Source organism: Ceratotherium simum, chromosome 29, assembly GCF_057802395.1.
Source record: "Ceratotherium simum simum isolate JZ-2026a chromosome 29, ASM5780239v1, whole genome shotgun sequence".
Taxonomy (NCBI): domain Eukaryota; kingdom Metazoa; phylum Chordata; class Mammalia; order Perissodactyla; family Rhinocerotidae; genus Ceratotherium; species Ceratotherium simum.
In genome coordinates this window covers 21,945,817-21,965,910 of record NC_141928.1, presented here as the reverse complement: position 1 = coordinate 21,965,910, position 20,094 = coordinate 21,945,817, and positions in this window count along the sequence as shown.

Genomic DNA, 20,094 nt, shown 5'->3' with positions numbered 1-20,094 from the left:
GTTATAGGCCCTTCCAGCTGGATCTATATAGAGAGGTACGTTGAGCAAAGAGCCACTGTCCCCAGCTCTGCCACTAACATACCACAGAGTCTTAGGCAAGTCATTTCCCCTGTCTTAGCCTATTTTCTTCCCATACAAAAGGATTAATGATTTTACATAGTTGTTCTGAGATTTCAGTGAGACAGTGTCATTGAAGGCCATTCATAAATTGTAAAGAATTTTCTAAAGGCAAAAATAAGAACCCCCTAGGTGATCTCCAAGATTCCTTTCAACTCTGAAGTACCTTAATCTATTATATTTTTTGAATCCTTGAGGTGGACAGGACAAGAATTACTATTCCTGTTTTTTGGATGAAAAAACTGAGGAAAACAGAGGTAGGCAGAGGAGGCTGTCTAAGGAGCAAGCAGCTGTGAATGGCAAACTGAGAGGGTTTAAACCCAGAACTACAAATTCTGAGTCGAGTGCCGTCTGCTATGGCAGATGGCCTTTTTCAGTTGTAAACCCAATAAGTGAACGAGTTGCTCCTTTAAATGCTCTTCAGAGGGTAAAGGACGATCAGTCATTCACATCTTGGTGTGCACTGGCTTAATCAGACTGCTGCCCCTCCGAAACTCCACTGAGATGAGCCACACTGAAGGGATGCTGGGAAAAGCAGAGACAGGGGACGTGCGCATGAGGAGCTGTCTGCTGGGGACTCTTGCACCAGGCTCCCCAACCTGGGTCAGCCCCTGTGCATCACTGGGTGTCCACAAGCAGGAGCAAGGTTCTGGTTCTGTTCTCTAACAGGGAGCGGGAACATCGGCCACCCTTAAATTGAGCATTCGTTCAACAAATTTTTATTAAGCCTCCTCTACGTGCCAGGCTTCCAGGCACTAGAGATACATCAGTGAACAGAACAGCCAATACTAAGTGTTTGTGGGCACGTGGAGCATCTAGAACTCTCATACGTTACGGGTAAGAGTGTAGATACAACCATTTTCTGGAAACTGTTTGGCTAAAGCTGAACATAAGCCTATTTTATGATACAGAATTTCCGCTCTTAGGTCTGTGCCTAATAGAAATGAGTACACACATTCACCAAAAGATATACAGAAGAATATTCATGGTAGCTTTATAGTCATATTAGCCACCACCTCCACCCCCACTACCACTATTTCTACCTCCGTCACTGTCATCATTACTACCACCATAACCCCATCACCATCATCACCAAAATTCTACCATCCCCAACAATACCTACAGAAGCAGCAGTCCCCAGAACCATTTAGTCACTGTAACCGTCATCACCATCTCCACCATCACCACCATCTCCACCATCACCACGATCTCCACCATCACCACCATCACCATGTCCACCATCACCACCATCTCCACCATCACCACCATCACCATCATCTCCACCATCACCATCTCCACCATCACCACCATCTCCACCATCATCACCATCTCCACCATCACCACCATTTCCACCATCATCACCATCTCCACCATGATCACCATCTCTACCATCACCATCTCCACCATCTCCACCATCACCACCATCTCCACCATCACCACCATCATCACATCTCCACCATCACCACCACCTCCACCATCACCACCTCCACCATCACCACCATCTCCACCGTCATCACCATCTCTACCATCTCCACCATCATCACCATCTCCACCGTCATCACCATCTCTACCATCACCATCTCCACCATCATCACCATCTCCACCGTCATCACCATCTCCACCATCATCACCATCTCCACCATCTCCACCATCATCACCATCTTTACCATCACCATCTCCACCATCTCCACCATCATCACCATCTCTACCATCACCATCTCCACCATCACCACCATCACAGCCATCTCCACCATCACCACCATCTCTACCATCACCATCTCCACCATCACCACCATCACAGCCATCTCCACCATCACCACCATCTCTACCATCACCATCTCCACCATCACCACCGTCATCACCATCTCCACCGGCATCACCATCTCCACCATCACCATCTCCACCAACACCATCTCCAGCATCACCATCTCCACCATCATCACCATTTCTACCATCACCATCTCCACCATCACCACCATCACAGCCATCTCCACCATCACCACCATCTCTACCATCACCATCTCCACCATCACCAGCGTCATCACCATCTCCACCGTCCTCACCATCTCCACCATCACCATCTCCACCAACACCATCTCCAGCATCACCATCTCCACCATCTCCACCGTCATCACCATTTCTACCATCATCTCCACCATCTCCACCGTCATCACCATCTCCACCATCATCACCATCTCCACCATCTCCACCATCATCACCATCTCTACCATCACCATCTCCACCATCTCCACCATCATCACCATCTCTACCATCACCATCTCCACCATCACCACCATCACAGCCATCTCCACCGTCACCACCATCTCTACCATCACCATCTCCACCATCACCACCATCACAGCCATCTCCACCATCACCACCATCTCTACCATCACCATCTCCACCATCACCACCGTCATCACCATCTCCACCGTCATCACCATCTCCACCATCACCATCTCCACCATCTCCACCATCATCACCATCTCTACCATCACCATCTCCACCATCACCACCATCACAGCCATCTCCACCGTCACCACCATCTCTACCATCACCATCTCCACCATCACCACCGTCATCACCATCTCCACCGTCATCACCATCTCCACCATCACCATCTCCACCATCACCATCTCCACCATCTCCACCATCACCACCATCACCACCATCTCCACCGTCATCACTATCTCCACCATCACCATCTCCACCATCACCACCATCTCCACCATCACCACCATCTCCACTGTCATCACCATCTCCACCATCACCATCTCCACCATCACCACCATCTCCACCATCTCCACCGTCATCACCATCTCCACCGTCATCACCATCTCCACCATCACCACCATCTCCACCATCACCACCATCTCCACCGTCATCACCATCTCCACCATCATCACCATCTCCACCATCTCCACCATCACCACCATCTCCACCATCACCACCATCTCCACCGTCATCACCATGTCCACCATCACCATGTCCACCATCACCATCTCCACCGTCTCCACCGTCATCACCATCTCCACCGTCTCCACCATCACCACCATCACCACCATCTCCACCGTCATCGCCATCTCCACCATCACCATCTCCACCATCACCACCATCTCCACCATCTCCACCGTCACCACTATCTCCACTGTCATCACCATCTCCACCATCACCATTTCCACCATCACCACCGTCACCACCATCTCCATCGACATCACCATCTCTACCATCACCATCTCCACCATCACCACCGTCACCACCATCTCCATCATCATCACCATCTCTACCATCACCATCTCCACCATCACCACCATCTCCACCATCTCCACCGTCATCACCATCTCTACCATCATCATCTCCACCATCTCCACCATCATCCTCACTATTACCATTGTAATAGTAACAGGTGTAAACACTTCCTGTGTTTATCCATGTGAAAAAATTAAAGATACAACACCTGGGCCCCCATCCAGTGGTACCCCTCATTGACTGTGGTGCTGCCTGTTCCCACAGGTGGGGCTGAGTCCCTCTGTGTCCCCCTGCCCTCCTCACCCTCTTCTGAGCCTGTTCACTATTCCCAGACTGCACCTTTTCCTCGGGAGCAGTGGAACCCCCGGGGTTGAGGGAGGGAGAGAGGGAAGGCAAGCTGGGAAACTCAGAGCATCTTAGGAGCTGGCTGGCCCCTACAGGGGTGCATCTCCAGGCCTCACTAGAGGGCAGCAGAGCACCACGCCACCAGGACCCCAGGGCTCCTCACAAAGGAGGCTTTGTCAAGTGTGGCTGTGCTCTTTCTATACATTTTCTCCTGAGCTTGTGCACTGCGGAGGGGCTGGCCAGCCTGGTGTTGTGGAGAGGGATGAGCAGGCCCTCAAGAAGCGCTTCTTGAGGGAGTGAATAAAAGCAACATTGAGCAATCAGGGGACCCTCCCACGCACACCCCTGCTCCTGATTCCAGCCCTTCAATTCACTCTCCTCCCATCCGCCCCAGCCGTCCCCCCTGGGAAAACCCTACCCAGACTCCCTGGGGCCTCGGAATAAAGCCTGAGCTCCCCTGGCCAGCTGGGACTCAAGGCCATACGGACTCTATCTCCTGCTGGCCCCTCTGGCTGTCCTTCTGCTCTATCCACTGCCCCCACCCCTGCATCCTGCACACCAGCGCAAAGCTTTCCTAGGCTTCCCTCGAATTCCTCTAAATCTTTGCCGCTGTTCTGTCTGCCAGGAGCGCTCACTTCGACCTGGTGCCCTTGTCCTGCAAGCTTTCCCAGAGGAAGCTTTCCTGGGACCCCCGACCCTCCAGATCAGGTTGGAACTGCATCCATGTCCCCACAGCTGTCTGCGCTTCCCTCTTACAGCACTGACACACTGGGTAGCTCATCCTGTCTGTTGCGGGGCAGGGACTGTGTTGGCTTCCTCCCTGTGGTCTCTGAGCCAGCACAGGACCCTGAGCACAGTGGGAGCTCAGCAAATGTTGGTGGAATGAGCTGGGGAGGAGGAAAGGAGGCTGCGTCCCTCCCAGACCTCCTCTCCTCTCTCTCTCCTCCCTCCCTTCCTCTCAAGGCTAACCACAAACACTCAGCTTCATGATGTAAGGATTCACTTAGGGACTCATTTATCACGGAGATCATCAGCTCCTTCCACAAAACGGCTCTAAATGTGCCCAGAAGCTGGATGACACTCTCCCAGCCCCGGCCAAGCTGCCCTCTCGGACCTAACCGTCTGCTACAAGTTTAGAATTCCCAGAGGGTGGAGGACAGGCTCCGCTGGACCTGTAAACCCAGGTGTCAATGCCCTCTGCCCCTTCCAGCACATTACACGGGAGGGTTCATCCCCATTCGTCAGGCGCAGAGACTGAGCCCTTGTGGGAAGAGATTGAGCCCAATCGGGGGCTCACCCGCCAGACAGCCTTGCGTTGGACTGAGGTGGGACCGAGATGAGAAAGATCCGGGAGGAAGGAAGTTCGCCCTTGAGCACGCAACGCTCATCTTCTTTTGTTCTGCACACGCTTGTACCCCCAGTGGAGGAAAAGCCAGATGGAGGCGAGGCTATTGTGAAATTTTCCAAACAGAGCATGCTGTCATCTTTAATTAAAGCGTGAATAGAGGCCAGAGGACTCCCTTCACAAAGTTCCCCAGAGCAGGAACCTAGGGGAGCATTGAAGTAACTTCTATGTGGCCCCTTACCCCATTTTACAGATGGGAAAACTGAGGAGGACCAGTATGGGCTGAAGCAGCCATCGCCTTCGTGGTGAAGAGCGGTGATTTTAAGAAGAGATGGAGAGTCACAGTTACCCATGGGCACCCCCAGGCCACGACTCTTTCCCCTAAACGCCTGGCCCCTCTCCTCTGAAGCCTCGCATGGCTTCTCTGCTGTGCATGGTGGGTACTGGCAGCCACTCCAGGCTTCCCACTGGACAAGGAGCTTCGTGGGGGTGGAGATCACACCCCAAGCCCAGCACGTGGCCGGGTGCAGAGGCATCCCACCAACTGTCTCCGATGAAGGTGTGAGGGTCCAGCAAGAGGCAATGAAACGCCCTGAAGCCGCGCCGCGTCTTTGGGTAAAGATGCGCTTCTCTGGGTAGTTGTGAAATCACAGGACCCAGAGTTGAAACTTCCTGTTGTTTCCAGAATCTCAGCTCTTCTCCCTAAAAACATGAACAGCTTTCCCCTGAGTCAGTCTACCCACGGTTCACCCAGGAATGACTTACCTATGAGCTGGAGATTTTCCTCTAAAAACAATACTGTTACTATGTAAGAATGTTAAGGGGCGTTAAGGACCCTCTCTTGCACAATGATGCCTCATGTGTCTGGAACCTCTGGGTCAGAGAGATGAGAGTTAATATTTATTGAACGCTGGGCACTTTTTCTACTTCATTTAATTAATTTTCAAAGCAACCCCCTGGTACTCGCACTATGATTGTCCCCATTTTATAGATGAGGAAACTGAGGCTCAGAGATGTTCAGTGACTTGCCAAAGGTCACGCACCCACTGAGTGGCAGAGTGCGGATCTGTCTTGTGTTCTGTCTTCTACTCTGCGGCCTTTTTCTGGGAGCTGTTCGGTAAAGCTGAGTTTGAACAACTGAAGTTGACCTCTTAAGTATGCAGTTTGCCTTAGTTAAACCGTCTCTGTTGAAACATGCTCCCGCGTCGTCTTTCACTCTGCCCTGCCTTCTTCCCTGGGGAATGTTGAGTGAGGCTTGAAGGCCGTGGGTCTCCACCCCTGGCATCAGAATCTCCTGGAGATTCCAGGCCCCACCCCGGAGATTCTGATTAATTCTTTTGGGGGGTTATGGCCGGGGCATCAGTGTTTTTAAAGCACCCCAGATGGTTCTGATGCACAGCCAGGGTTGACAACTTCGGCTTTTCGATTTTGCTTGGGGACTAAAGTCATCCATCCAGCGTGTGTCTCCAGCTGTACTCTGACAGAGCGATTTCTTGGTCCTAACAGGTGTTTGAGACCTTGTGTCGGCTTCTAGCACACCCACCTTTTCTGTGGGACCAAGACTCCTGATGAGCTGTCTCACCAGAATCCTTCTTCTCATTTCTAGCTTGGAATCCACTGAGAAATCGTAGGCCGAAGGCAGTGGAACTGCCCACACGCCCTGCCTGTGGGACCCGTGGGATCCATTAAGAGTTTCCAGACTTTTCTTCTCTCCTAGGTTTCCTCCACATAGGTGACAGGAAGCTACCCAATGTGTGAGGTGCAGCTGCATATCCCATTTGAATGTTAATTAAGCACACGCAAAGTACCTACTATGTGCTGGGTCACGGACTAGGTGCTAAGAGTCCAGTGTGTCATTTGGTTGTGAGCACAGAGTGGCTGCGTCCTCTCCCAGGAAGCCCTCCTGGATTGGGATGGGAGCCCTCCTCAGAGGGCAGACACAGCTTCCCACACCTACCAGCCCTATGACCTTACCCATTTGGCAGGGGTGGGGGTGGGGCATAAACATCTGTCTGCCTCAGAGAACTCTAAGCTCTCTGAGGGCAGGACTGGTCCATGAATCTGAGTGGGTGCTCAGGGCACGCATGTCTGCCAAACGGAACTACTCGTAGCAGCTGGAACCCAATGCCATGGGAGCATAGGCAAGGAAAGCGTATCCTAACCAGAGAGCAAGGGCTGGGGAATCGGGGAAGGCTTCCTGGAGGAGGCGGCATTGAGACACGCTTCAAAACATGGGTAGAAATCGGGGCAGGCAGAAGGGAGAAGAAGAGCATGTCAGGCAAAGGGAACAGCACCAGGAAAGGCCCAGAAGTGGCGCAAGTTGAAGAGCAAACTGTGACTTAGCGGGATTGAAAGTCTGGAAGATTGGTGGGGTCATGCTTCAAAGTGCTGGAAGACAGACGCTTCCACGGAATCCGCCTGGGGAACAGTCCTCGCTAAGAACCTGTCTTCACTCAACTGTCCCGGCTGAGCAGAGCCCGGGGCTGCCCGGTGCCCCCTCCGTGTGATTAGTCAGACTCTTCCCGGGAAGCCCTGCCCGCCTATCAGCGCGAGGGCGGCGAGTTCCCGAGGCTGGGCGGGCGCCAGCCCACTGCTGACTCGGCCTCGGGCGGCTGAGGCCCGCACGCGGAGCGGGGCTTGCGCACGACCCCCGCGCCCAGTCCTCACGCCGGGCCCGCGGGGGCGGCGCGCGCGTCTCCGGGCCGCGGCAGCCCCCAGCGCCGCCCCCCGCGCGGGGCCAGCGTGCTCCCGCCCGCCCCGCCGCCGCGCCCCCGCGTGACGGAGGAGACAGGCCGCTCCGGGAGAGACCGCGGCCTGCCTGCGGGGCGCCTGCGGGGCGCCGGCCCCCCTCCCGCCAGCGGAGGCGCGCTCGCCCGGCCGGCAGCGTCCCATCAGTGCCCGCTTCTGGGCTCTGCCCCTCGCGGCCTCGGGCCGCCTCGCCCCCCGCAGCCCGCGCCTCTCCGCGTCCCAGCACCTGGCCCCGGCCCTCCTCCCCGCGCTGCAGGGGGCTGAGCCCTCAGCGCGGCCTGCCCGCCCCCGCGCCGACGCCCGCCCGGCTCTGGCTGCTGCCCGCGCGACTGCTTCCACCGCGCCGCCACCGCGTTCACGAGCACGGCCAGGACGCCCCCGCCAGCCTTCCGCCGCCGCCGGTGCTTGTCGCCGCTGCCCGCGCTGTACTGCTGGTGCTGCCACTACCGCTGTTACTGCGGGTGCTGCTGCTACTACTACTACTGCTGCCAGTGCTGTACTACTGTTACTGCCACTACCGCTGTTACTGCGGGTGCTTCTTACTACTACTACTACTACTACTGCTGCCAGTGCTGTACTACTGTTGCTGCCACTACCGCTGTTACTGCGGGTGCTTCTTACTACTACTACTACTACTACTGCTGCCGGTGCTGTACTACTGTTACTGCCACTACCGCTGTTAGTGCTGGTGCTTCTTACTACTACTACTACTGCTGCCAGTGCTGTACTACTGTTGCTGCCACTACCGCTGTTACTGCGGGTGCTGCTACTACTACTACTGCTGCCAGTGCTGTACTACTGTTGCTGCCACTACCGCTGTTAGTGCGGGTGCTTCTTACTACTGCTACTACTGCTGCCAGTGCTGTACTACTGTTGCTGCCACTACCGCTGTTAGTGCGGGTGCTGCTGCTACTGCCAGTACAGTACTACTATTACTTCTACTACCGCTATTAGTGCTGGTACTACTTACTACTACTACTACTACCAGTACGGTACTACTATTACTTCTACTACCGCTATTAGTGCTGGTACTACTACTACTACTACTGCCAGTACGGTACTACTATTACTTCTACTACCGCTATTAGTGCTGGTACTACTTACTACTACTACTACTACCAGTACGGTACTACTATTACTTCTACTACTGCTATTAGTGCTGGTACTACTACTACTACTACTGCCAGTATGGTACTACTATTACTTCTACTACCGCTATTAGTGCTGGTACTACTTACTACTACTACTACTACCAGTACGGTACTACTATTACTTCTACTACCGCTATTAGTGCTGGTACTACTACTACTACTACTGCCAGTACGGTACTACTATTACTTCTACTACTGCTATTAGTGCTGGTACTACTTACTACTACTACTACTACCAGTACGGTACTACTATTACTTCTACTACTGCTATTAGTGCTGGTACTTACTACTACTACTACTGGCAGTACTGTACTATTACTTCTACTACTGCTATTAGTGCTGGTACTTACTACTACTACTACTGCCAGTTCTGTACTACTATTACTTCTACTACTGCTATTATTGCTGGTACTACTTACTACTACCACTACTGCCACTATTTACTACTATTACTTCTACTACTGCTATTAGTGCTGGTACTACTTACTACTACTACTACCAGTACTGTACTACTATTACTTCTACTATCACTATTAGTGCTCATACTACTTACTACTACTACTGCCAGTATTGCACTACTATTACTTCTACTGCTGCTATTAGTGCTCGTACTACTTACTACTACCACTACCAGTATTTTACTACTATTACTTCTACTATCACTATTAGTGCTCATACTACTTACTACTACTACTACTCCAGTACTGTACTACTATTACTTCTACTACCGCTATTAGCGCTGGTACTTCTTCCTACTACTACTACCACCAGCACTTACTATTACTACTAGTACTTATGCTACTACGACCATCACCACTACTGCTACTACTAGTATTTATGCTTTTACTAGTTTGCTGCTGCTGCTGCTACAACAAGGAAGCGCTATTCACGGCTGCTTCTGGTGGCAGCAGACACTAGGGAGGGCTCACCCGGGGGCGGAGGACTGAGCTGAGCACTGTCTGTCAATTGACGTGGTTTAATCAGGGCCGCAGCCTCCTGTGGTGGTAACATCCTCCCTACTTCGTGGATGGGGAAACTGAGGCTTGCAGAAGCTAAATAACTCGCCCCAAATCACAGGGACAAGAAGAGACTGAAGCAAGATCTCGACCAACAACCTGAGAGTAGGACCAGGTCTGAGATCTGGACTCCCTCTCCTCCTGTCCCTCGTCCGGTTTCCCGAGAACATCCTTGGCGTATCCTGAGTCCTCAGGAAAGGCTCCCCTGAAGGTGAAGGCGAGGGGACCCTCCCTTCGCGAGGCGTCTAGAATGCCCTGAGTGATGTGCATAGTAGGGGCTCAGTACATGTATTACTTGGATTAATTGGATCCCAATCACACCCGTTGCGGGAAGGATCCAGATGTCACTGGGGGGGAACGGAGCCTCAGAAGCTGCGGTCTACGCAGCGGCGGAGCTGGGCCTGTGCGCGGGAAGCGTCTTTCCGTGACACCCGTGGACGCAGCCGCGAGCACTGCGTTGGCGAAGCTCACGCGTCTGCTGCGGTACTCGATTCTCCCACCGCCCTCCGAGGGAGGGTCAACTCCGCTCCGCTGCTCAGGCAGCTTCCGAAGGCTCCCGGGCGTCGGTGGCAGATCCAGGATTTGAACCGGTCTCCCTCCACCCTCGCCCCAGCCTCAGAGAGTGGGGCCCCAGCTGGAAGAATCCAAGCGGGCTCTCTGGGGACAGCCACCCGCCCGCTCTGCCCAGCCACCTCGGCCCAGCGGTGGGCAAGCCCACAGCCCCAGGGGGTGGAGAGAGCTGGTTATTTCCAGCCTGGTACTTAAGGGCTGGCCAGGGCGTGGGGTGTAGGCTGGCCAGAGAGCTCTGTGCTCCCAACAGGGTCTGGCCTTTGGCTGCTGAGACCTAGGCAGGGGGTCAGGGACTTCTGTCCAAGCCGCCTAGGCTAGCCAAAGCTGGGCGGTGTCCCGGGAGAGGGCAGGCCACCCCCTCCCCAAAAAGGTAAGGTGTAGGTAGCCAAGACGCACACAGGCAGCTCATTCAACCCCCTCCAGCTCAGCTGACCCTGTCCTGGGTGGTGGCCCAGGCTAAGGCCTGGCCTTTGCTGCTCTTGAGAGATGCAAAGAGCACACAGCAGTGCTGATAGGGGCCTGAGCAAACAGATTATTCTCTGAGCACCCATTTTGTGCCATCCTCTCCCCCACAGGTGTGCAAGGTGGAAATGACCACCCCCCACAGGTCCTCTCCCCCTTGTATGAGGAATGCTATTGCCACACTGACCCTCTTTCAAAGCACCAGCATTGCCTGCCTCAGGACCTTTGCACATGCTGTTCCCGCTGCTGACAGTGCCCTTCCTTCAGCTCCTCACGTGGCTGGCTCCTCTGTCTGCAGGTTTGAATTTAAGAAGCCACCTTTCAGTGACATCTCCCCTGAATCCTCTGACTCCTAGGTCGCCCCCACACACACACCTTGTCTCTGTCACCCTCCTCCGCTTCCTCCCCAGCATTTGTATTTATTTCATTTGTTGATTGTCTCTCTCCCCTACGAGGGCAAGGACCGTCTGTTTTATTGACCGTCATGTCCGCAAGGTCCAGCAGAGGGCCTGACACGGAGAATAAACCTTTATCCCACAAGCAAATGGAAGGGAAGTGAAGGCGTTTGCTCGCGTCCTCACTGTTAGCGGGGCATCGCCAGCATTCGAACTCGGCTCTGCTTCTCTCCAGAGGCGCCACCAGGCTGCCTGTGAGCATGCTCGGTGATGGCGCCACATTCCCTAGGGTGTCGCTTCCTCAGCCCCAGGGGCGCGTCCTTCACCCCTGGGGCTCGGGGCCTTCTCCAGCGTCCCTCCCGGGTCCTCCAGAGGACGCGGAGCTCACCCCATGCGCTGCGCTGTTAGACGGTCCCTCCCAACGCCGCGTGGCCTCCCGAGCCACGGAATGGGCCTGTCTGCACAGTCTCTCATACGCTGAAGAGGAAGACTTTCTGTCGTTAGCGCAAGGCTTCAGACATTCGCATCCGCTTTTCTGATTGTTCATTTGTTTCCTGAGCCCCAACCGTGGGCCAGGCCTGCAGTCACAAAGTAGAGAGCCAAACAGCCTTGGTGGCTGCCTCCTCGAGGATGTCCAAGGTTGGTGATGGCCTTTGCGGCACAGGACAGCCCTGGTGGTGGGGCGGGGGGGCACGTGCTGTGGCTCGGACGCCTCGGAAACCTTATTGTGCGTGCGCGTCACCCTGGGATCTTCAGACGCAGGAGCGCGTGCGGCGAATCCGGGCAGGGTCTGCGCTTCTCGCAAGCTCTCAGGCGATGCTCGTGCCGCTGGCGTGTGGACCGCGCTCGGAGTGGCAGGATGGAGACCCAGTGCCGACGGAGGACAGGGAGGCCCCGAGTGAGGAGGGGACTTGCCCAGGGTCACCCGGCCAGGCAGCAGGGGCTGAGAAGGGGCTGTCCAGCGAGGCAGGCCAGGGCTCTGGAATTCACGGCGCGGGCCGGGCCGAGTGTGCCTTTGGGAGACAGCGTACCTGGACTCAGCCAGGCCGCCCGCCCCCGCCCGTGAATAGCGGGCCTCTTTCCTTCCTGCCCAGGCGGCGCGGGCGCACGCCGCGGCCGCCCCCTCCCCTGCACACCCGCTCACACACACTCGCACCCCGGCCGGCCCCGCTGCCCTCCCCGTTTGGGGAAAGTCAACAAGAGCATTTGAAAAGTCTTTCTGTGTGGAGAATCTGTTTGTATAGGGGGAGGAAACGGAGAGCTGGCCAATAGGTAGAAATATTAATGAAGCTCGTTATAAAGGGCCCATTCACGGCTCCCCGAGTAAATAGGGCTCTTGTCGGGCTGCCACGTTATCTGCCAAGTTCAAGAATGTGGTTTGAAAAAATAGAATTTAAAAGGGTGAGGTGGAGCCTTAAGTGGCCGGCCTGCTGGATCTGGAGCCAGCCACGGGAGGGGCCTCTGCTGAGGGGCTGGGGCTGGGGGCTGGGGGTGAGGGGCTGCCCAGGGGGAAGGGCTGGGGGAAGAGCCTCCAGAGACGGAGCTCAGAGAGAATCCCGTCCACCGTCGCCATGGAGGTCCTGTGCCACCCCTTCCTCCCCTGGTGTCCGGCCTGGAGCTGGCAATTCCTCATTCAGCCCCCAACCCCGTGATGCCGATCAGGAGTTTCAATCCCAGCATCCCTTAGCTCCTGTGGGAATTTTGCCCCGTGGGGTGTTGGTAATGGGGTCCCCGGGTGGCAGGAGGAGGGCTTTTTCGTAACTCTCAGCTGTAATGCGGTGCCACTCCGCAAACCTCCGCCTTCCCCTCTCCCCCGCTAAGTTCTGCTTTGCAAATGGATACCCAAGCGCCACCTAAGAAAGAGCGTAAAAGACTCAGACGTTCCACCCACTCATTTCACGTCGGGCAAATTCCGGGCTCAGAGAAGGAGAGTGACCAACCCAAGGTCACTCAGCAAGTCTTTAGCAGGACTGGGACTTGCTTCCACCAGTTTCTCGTTGGATCAGGTCCCCGGTCGTGAGGACGGTGCCTGGCACCGGGGAGGTGCCTCATCATTTCCCGTGCACAATGTCTTATTTTTAGCCCTGGACTGAAAGCAACGTGTAAGCAAGAGTTCTGTCCTATGCCCAGTTTGCCCCTCGCCCGCTGTGTGGTCTCGGACAAGTGGGTTTACCTCTCTGAGCCTCAGCCTCCCTTTCCATTGTAAAATGGGGAATAGAGACCAACGCCGCCCATTGGGAAGACTCAACGAGAGGTGTTGGTGAGGTGCCCAGCGCCGTGCCAGGCCCTCCGTGGGTGGCCCAGGAACAGGGGCTGTGGGCATTTCTTTTTCTGTCCCAGCCTGTGGCACCAGGGTAGAGTCTCCAGGAAGACTGTTCCCTGGGCTCTGGGTTTCAGGAGGTGGTTTCTATTTGGGTCCTAGAAGGTGCCCTGCACTGAGGGTGACGGGAAGTGGTAATTGGGGGTCAGGGGCTTCTGCCACGGATGCCGTTAGACAGCACAGCCACATCTGTGTGTGAACTATCGCGAGGGGCTGTGAAAAGGCCCTCCAGGACGCCGTGACACGCAGCTGCTGTTGCGTTCCCTCCCCCGATGGCCGCACAGAATCCACCCCCCCCCCCCCCCCCCGCCCCCGTCAGACAAGGGTTAACCCGTGTGTGGGGAGAACGTTTACATTGGCTTTCCCTTGCAAATAAAAGGGGGAAAATTCCTATAAAGCAAAAAGGAAATAATCAATGCAAAAACTAAATGGAAACACTTTTTAAAAGGCTCTGCCAGGAGCTTGCTGTGCGACCTTGAACGGTGGGGACTTAAGGAGATTTGGAAAGCAGGGTGACAGCAGCGTCCCTTTAAGGGGAGGTGGTGTGGGGTGGGGTCCCAGGCACAGGCTTTGGGGCTCACGGACCTGGGTTCAAACCTGGGCTCTGCTCCTCACTGGCTGTGTGACCTTGGGCAAAGGATGGACCTCTCTGGGCTTCCATTCCTTTGATCTGTACAAGGAAAGAGAAGAGAGGGTTAAAGTGTGTGAAGGCCCTGGCACATCGTGGATACTCATTAAATGTCAATTTCCTTTCCTTTCTGGGCCTCTTGGCAGGCCAAGGGGAAGTGTCTGACAGGTCTCACCAGCCAGACCTGACAGAGACACAGCTCTGCAGGCCTCGGCGCCTGCACAGCAGCTCAGCAGCCCGAGGCTGACCACGTCTGCACAGCCCTTTACAGTTTGCAAGGCACTGGCCTACTCACCATCAGAGCCTCCAAAGAATCCTGTGATGTGAACATGGCAGTTTATTACCCATCGCACTGAGACTGGGAGAGGGTAATGGACTCAAACCCAGAGCTTTTGGGCGGGGGCCAAATCCGTCTTCACTTCTCCATTCTTTCAACAAATATTGGTTCAGGGCTTATTATGTGCCAGGCATTGTGCTGAGCATGAGGGAGACAATAGTGAGTTAAAATAGACACAGATGGATGGATGAAGGATGGATGCATGGATGGGTGGATGGATGGTGGATAGACGGAGGGATGATGGATGGATGACGAACGGATGATGGATGGATGGTGGATGGATTGAAGGATGATGGATGGGTGGTGGAGGGATGGATGATGGATGGATGGTGGATGGATTGATGGATGATGGATGGATGGATGGGTGGATGGGTGGATGGATGGATGGAGGGATGATGGATGGATTGAAGGATGATGGATCGGTGGTGGATGGATGGATGATGGATGGATGGTGGGTGAATGGTGGATGGATTGATGGATGATGGATGAATGGATGGGTGGATGGATGGATGGATAGATGAATGGATGAGTGAATGAATGAAGAATGACAAGTTTCTTGAGGGCAGGCCCCTTGTCTATTCTTTCCATTGCTGGGTCCTCAGCACTGAGAATGGTGTCTGGCACAGAGGAGGTGCTAACACTTGCCACACAATCTCTTCTTTTGTGGTGTGGATTCAGAACCAGGCTGCCTTTCTACACAACTTTCTAGCTGTGTGACCAAGGGGAAGTTACTTAACCCCAGCTTCCTCAGCTTCCTCATCTGTAAAATGGGGCTGACAATATCTGACAGGTTGTTGTGAGGATTAAATGAATTAACACGTGGAAAACCCTTAAAACAAAACTATGTCTGGTGCATAACAAGTGCCATGTAAGCATCAGTCATTATTTTTCTGGTTTCGCTTCTAACTCCTTCCTGTCTCCTGAAGAAGAAGATAAACTCTCTGAAGGTGGGGCTCCAGGTGCCCTGCCTGGGATGCCTCTTAGTCAAAGTGTCTGTTGATGCTGTGGCTCAGACCTGGGAAGATCTTGAGTCCAAATCAGGGTCAGAGAACTCCAGGGTGCACATTCCACTGGGGCCAAAGGCAGAGCTGGCCCTGGCGGAGGGAGGCAGGATGGCACAATGGTCAGAGCTTCGGGCTGGGAGGTGAAAGATCCCATTTCTATTGTGGCCCTGCCCTGGCCCTCCCCATGGGGCCAGGCCTCCTTTGAACCCGGGTCTCCCGAGTTGGACCTCAAGGGAGATAGTTTGCTGTGAACCATTCAAGTCGCAGACTGAGGAAGCATGAATCAGGCTATCTTCAGCTCCTCATCCTCAATTTTCCTTTCTTTGAACGGATTTTTTCCGGATCGGAAAAACTGAGCTCTGCTCGCCTTGGAACACACACGCGCTCTCTCTCGCGGCCGAAACGCTGTGTCAGCGTCAGCTAGTGGTTGAGGATGGCACCAGATGGGGCACTCGTTAACCCCCCGAGTGGTGGCCCAGGGTCCCCCCGGGTCACCTCCCCAGAGCCCACAGGCTGAGCTTTGTCTCTGAGGGCCGCCGACAGTCCCACCTTGTCCCCGCCCCGCGATTTATAGGAGCCAGTGGTTGACACAAGCTCCCGCTCGGCGTGGGCTCGTGGGCCCGTGGGCTTCACCGACGCCAAGAGCCACAGAGACAGCTCCCGCCCGCCTGCCCCTTACTCTGTAAGTGAGTCACTGGGGTTTGGAGTGGGCCACCCTGGGGGTGGCTCCTTGTTGGAATAAGACAGTCACCCTCGAACAGAGCAAGCAAAGATGGCATGCCAAACCCCTTGCTTGGCAAGGCTTCTGCCCAGAGGGCACCAAGACATCTCCTTCCAGCCAAGGAATTGCAGGCACTCAGGCTGGCATGGCCCTCTGGGAGCCTTGAGCACAACTACCAGAGGTTGAGAGAGAGAGACAGAGGCGCAGCCAGAGAGGGGAATCGACGAGGCCACGGTCACACAGCAAGTCAACGGCAGAGCTAGAATGGAGACCGGGTTCACGGGCATCTCGTGCTCCCCTGCAGGTCTTCTGCTAAAGGAAAGGGAGCAGCTGAGGCCTCCCTGGCCGCTAAAGCTGAGCCTGGCTGGTCTTCTGGGAGCCAGATGCCTGGACATCTGGCCTTTGGGACCAATTCCTGGGTCTCCCAGGCTTCCAGGCAAGCCAGTTTGATGCCCCTTTTGTATGACAGGAAGAGAAAGGGATGTTGTATAGGAGAAAAGCCTGGGGTTTGCAGTTAGGTCCTCATCTTGGCTCTGTCAGTTACTAGCGGGATGATCACAGGCAAGTTACTTAACCTCTCTGAGCCCCAGCTTGCTCATCTCTACAATGGGACAACATTATCACCTAGGATTACACGATGTCAAGTGTCTCGAGCATAGCAGGCACCTACTAAATGGTAGCTACGGCAATGGCAATGAGTTCTCCTCCAAGGGGCTAGGGCAGCCTGAGTAGGGGGCCGGGACAGGGTTTTTAGGTAATGGGGTGCCAGGACGATGTGCAGGAGCTGGAAGACTGTCCCTTAAGCACAGGCAGGGGAGCCCTGGGGGGAAAGCCTGGGGGCCTGCCCGGGTCACTAACTCACTGGAGAATAACTGGGCAAGGCCACCTCTCTAGGACTCAGGTTCCCCATCTGTACAATGGGTGTTGGACCAGAGGACCAAGGTTACTGCTGCAGACGCTGGGCTGGCCCAGCTGGCAGGTGAGGACAGCACCCACGCTGGGCTGCGCTCTGTCTCAACACGTGTTTTCTGAGGAAGGAGACTCAACGCGGGGCACACAGGACAGGAGGTGGGTGAGTGGGTGGGCCGGCAGGAAGGGGCTGGGCTACTGTCTCAGGCCCCCAGGCTGGTCCTTCTCAGCAGCGGGGAGAGAGCCTCGGCCTCTCCCTCTGAGGCTGCGCGTCCCGGGCTGAAGCCACTCTGGCTCGTGGCTTAGACTCGCCCCTCAGCATTAGGTCTATGCAGCCCCGCAGGGTCTCCAGGAAGGAGAGACACTCTGAGAGGCCCTGGGCCTGGTGGGCCAGGCTGCTAGAGGCCTCTCTGCCCCACAGTTAAGGCTACACCTCTGCAGATTCACCTTCCTATAGTGCAGCTCCAAGTCTGCCATCTCGTCAGCTCAAAGACCCTCCGTGGCTCCCCAGGGCCTGGAATCAGCTTCGTATCCTGATGTCTGGTTCATATCCTGAGTCTGTGGTTCATGGGGGAATTTCAGAAGGTCCCAGAAGCCTTGACATGGGTGCCAAACATTGAGTTTGTTCATTTGTCAGGGGAGGGTTCCGGAGTTTCATCAGATTCACATAAGAAGCCACCGCTCTATGGGCTGAAGTCCAGGCTCTTGGTCATCATTCAAGGCTTTCCCCAAGTTGTTCCTAGCCTAGATTCCAGGACTCAGCATCTGCTCCTGCTTGCCCCCCTCATTCCACCCCTCCCCACTAGACCTGTGGTTCAGCCTAAACGGTCCCCTTGCACATGCTCAGGTCCCCTTTCTTCCTCTTTCTCCTGGAAGTTTTCCCAGCTGCTGGCCCTTCTCCCAAGCCCTACAGCATCATCGTGGCCCCCTCCTTTGTAGTCTTGCTCACAGCCACCCTCTCCTCTTCACCTTGTAGCCTTCATGGGGCTCAGCCCTTGCCAGCCCTTGCCTGGACCATTGCAGTAGACTGCTGTCCGCTTGCCCTGCTCTCCCCTCCTCCAGCCCTACTGCATAACTGTACCCCAGATCAGTTATCTCTCCCAGAGGGGTTGGATGAGAGGACAGAGGGGAGACAGAGAAGGAGGAAGCGGAGAAGGAAGCAGAGGAGAGGGAGGAGGAAGAGAGGGAGAAGAGGAGAGCAGAAACAGAGAAACAGGGAGGGGGTGAGAGAGACTGGGGTTGGGAGAGAGAGATGCAGAATCAGAGCAGAAGAGAGGAAGACACAGAGAGAGATACACGGAGAGACGCTGATGAGAGGGGGCTGGAACAGGGAGACAGGAGATGGAGACAAAGGAACTACAGATAGAGAGACAGAGATGCGGAGAAATGCAGAGATGCAGAGACAGGGACAGAGGAATACAGAGACCATGAGACAGAGAGGGGGCCAGAGTGAGAAGCAAGGCAGGGAGAGAAAAGGAGACTGAGGCTGGGAGAGCCCTCTACCTGCACTAGAGAATGGCTTCCAGAGCCTTCCATCCCTGGAGCCCCAGCCCCCACCTCCCTTCCTTCTAGCAACAGATCCTCCCCGGGGAGCAAAGGAGCGGAGCCTGGTACCCGATCCTACTGCCTGATGGCTCCCGACTCACCCCACGCTGGAGGCTCTGGCCTGGCTCCCTGTCCAAGACTTGTGTGAAAAGCTCCAGGAACCCCATCATTGACCCTCATCCCCCAAGAAGTGACCTTGGGCCGGGCTGGGGTGAGAGGTGTCACAGAGTTTCAGAATTAGGGACCTCCAGGTTCAGAAAGTCTAACTGGCTGCCAGAGAAGCTGTGTGATAGTGGTCCAGGACCTTAATGTCTCTGGGCCTCTGGGGAAGTCAAAGGGCAGATTCAGTGCTGTCTGGGAGGGACATTGAGAGGGCTTATGTTACACCCCTCAACCTGCCTGCTCCCAACACCCTCCCAACCCCAGTCCCTCCTGAGGCTGATCCTGTTTCACCATATCGATGACCACTGCTCTGGAAGGCGGGAGAAGAGAGTCGGGGTGACAGTGCTGGCCATTTCACCAGGGAGCACGCGGCCCAGGGCCGATCTCGCGTTCTCGCCTCCCCTCTGCGTTGGCCTCTGCCTCCACCTCTGAGATGGAGTTAGGTTACCTGTCGCTAGAAGGAGCCTGGTTGACTGTTCTCTTCCCGGGAGGATGGTCTGGTCCCTGCTAAGCCAGGGTCCTACTGGGAAAGCTGGCGGAGGATGGAAGATCCACACAAATAACGATGGTGACAATGGTAACGTCCACCGAGCTCCCCTCCGACTCTGCTCGGCATCGTACACCCTCCTCTCGGTCACAAGACTGGGTGAGATGGGCACTCTGATTCTCCCTTGACGGTTAGGGAAACTGAGGCTCAGGGCTAGTAAATGGTGGCATCAGGATCCAACTGCAGGCAGCCTGACCCCAGAGCCCTCTTATCCTGTTAAAGGGCAGGACAAGAGTGACACCCACCCAGGCAACAATCCCATGGGCCCAGCCCAGTGCTGGGAACCGGGAGGCAGGAACCAGCAGCCCTACCCTTGAGGTGCTCACCACCCAGTGGGAGAGAAGACAGTTACCCAAAGGGCAGAGAACTTGCCCCTTAATGAGCCCCAGCTCTGTGCCAGGCTCTGCAGAGTAGAGTTCGGGTGCAGGCTCGGCACCACATCGGCTGGGTTTGAATTGGCGCCGTACAGCTTATCAGCTCTGTGACCTTTGGCAAGTTACTTAACCTCTCTGTGCCTCAGTTT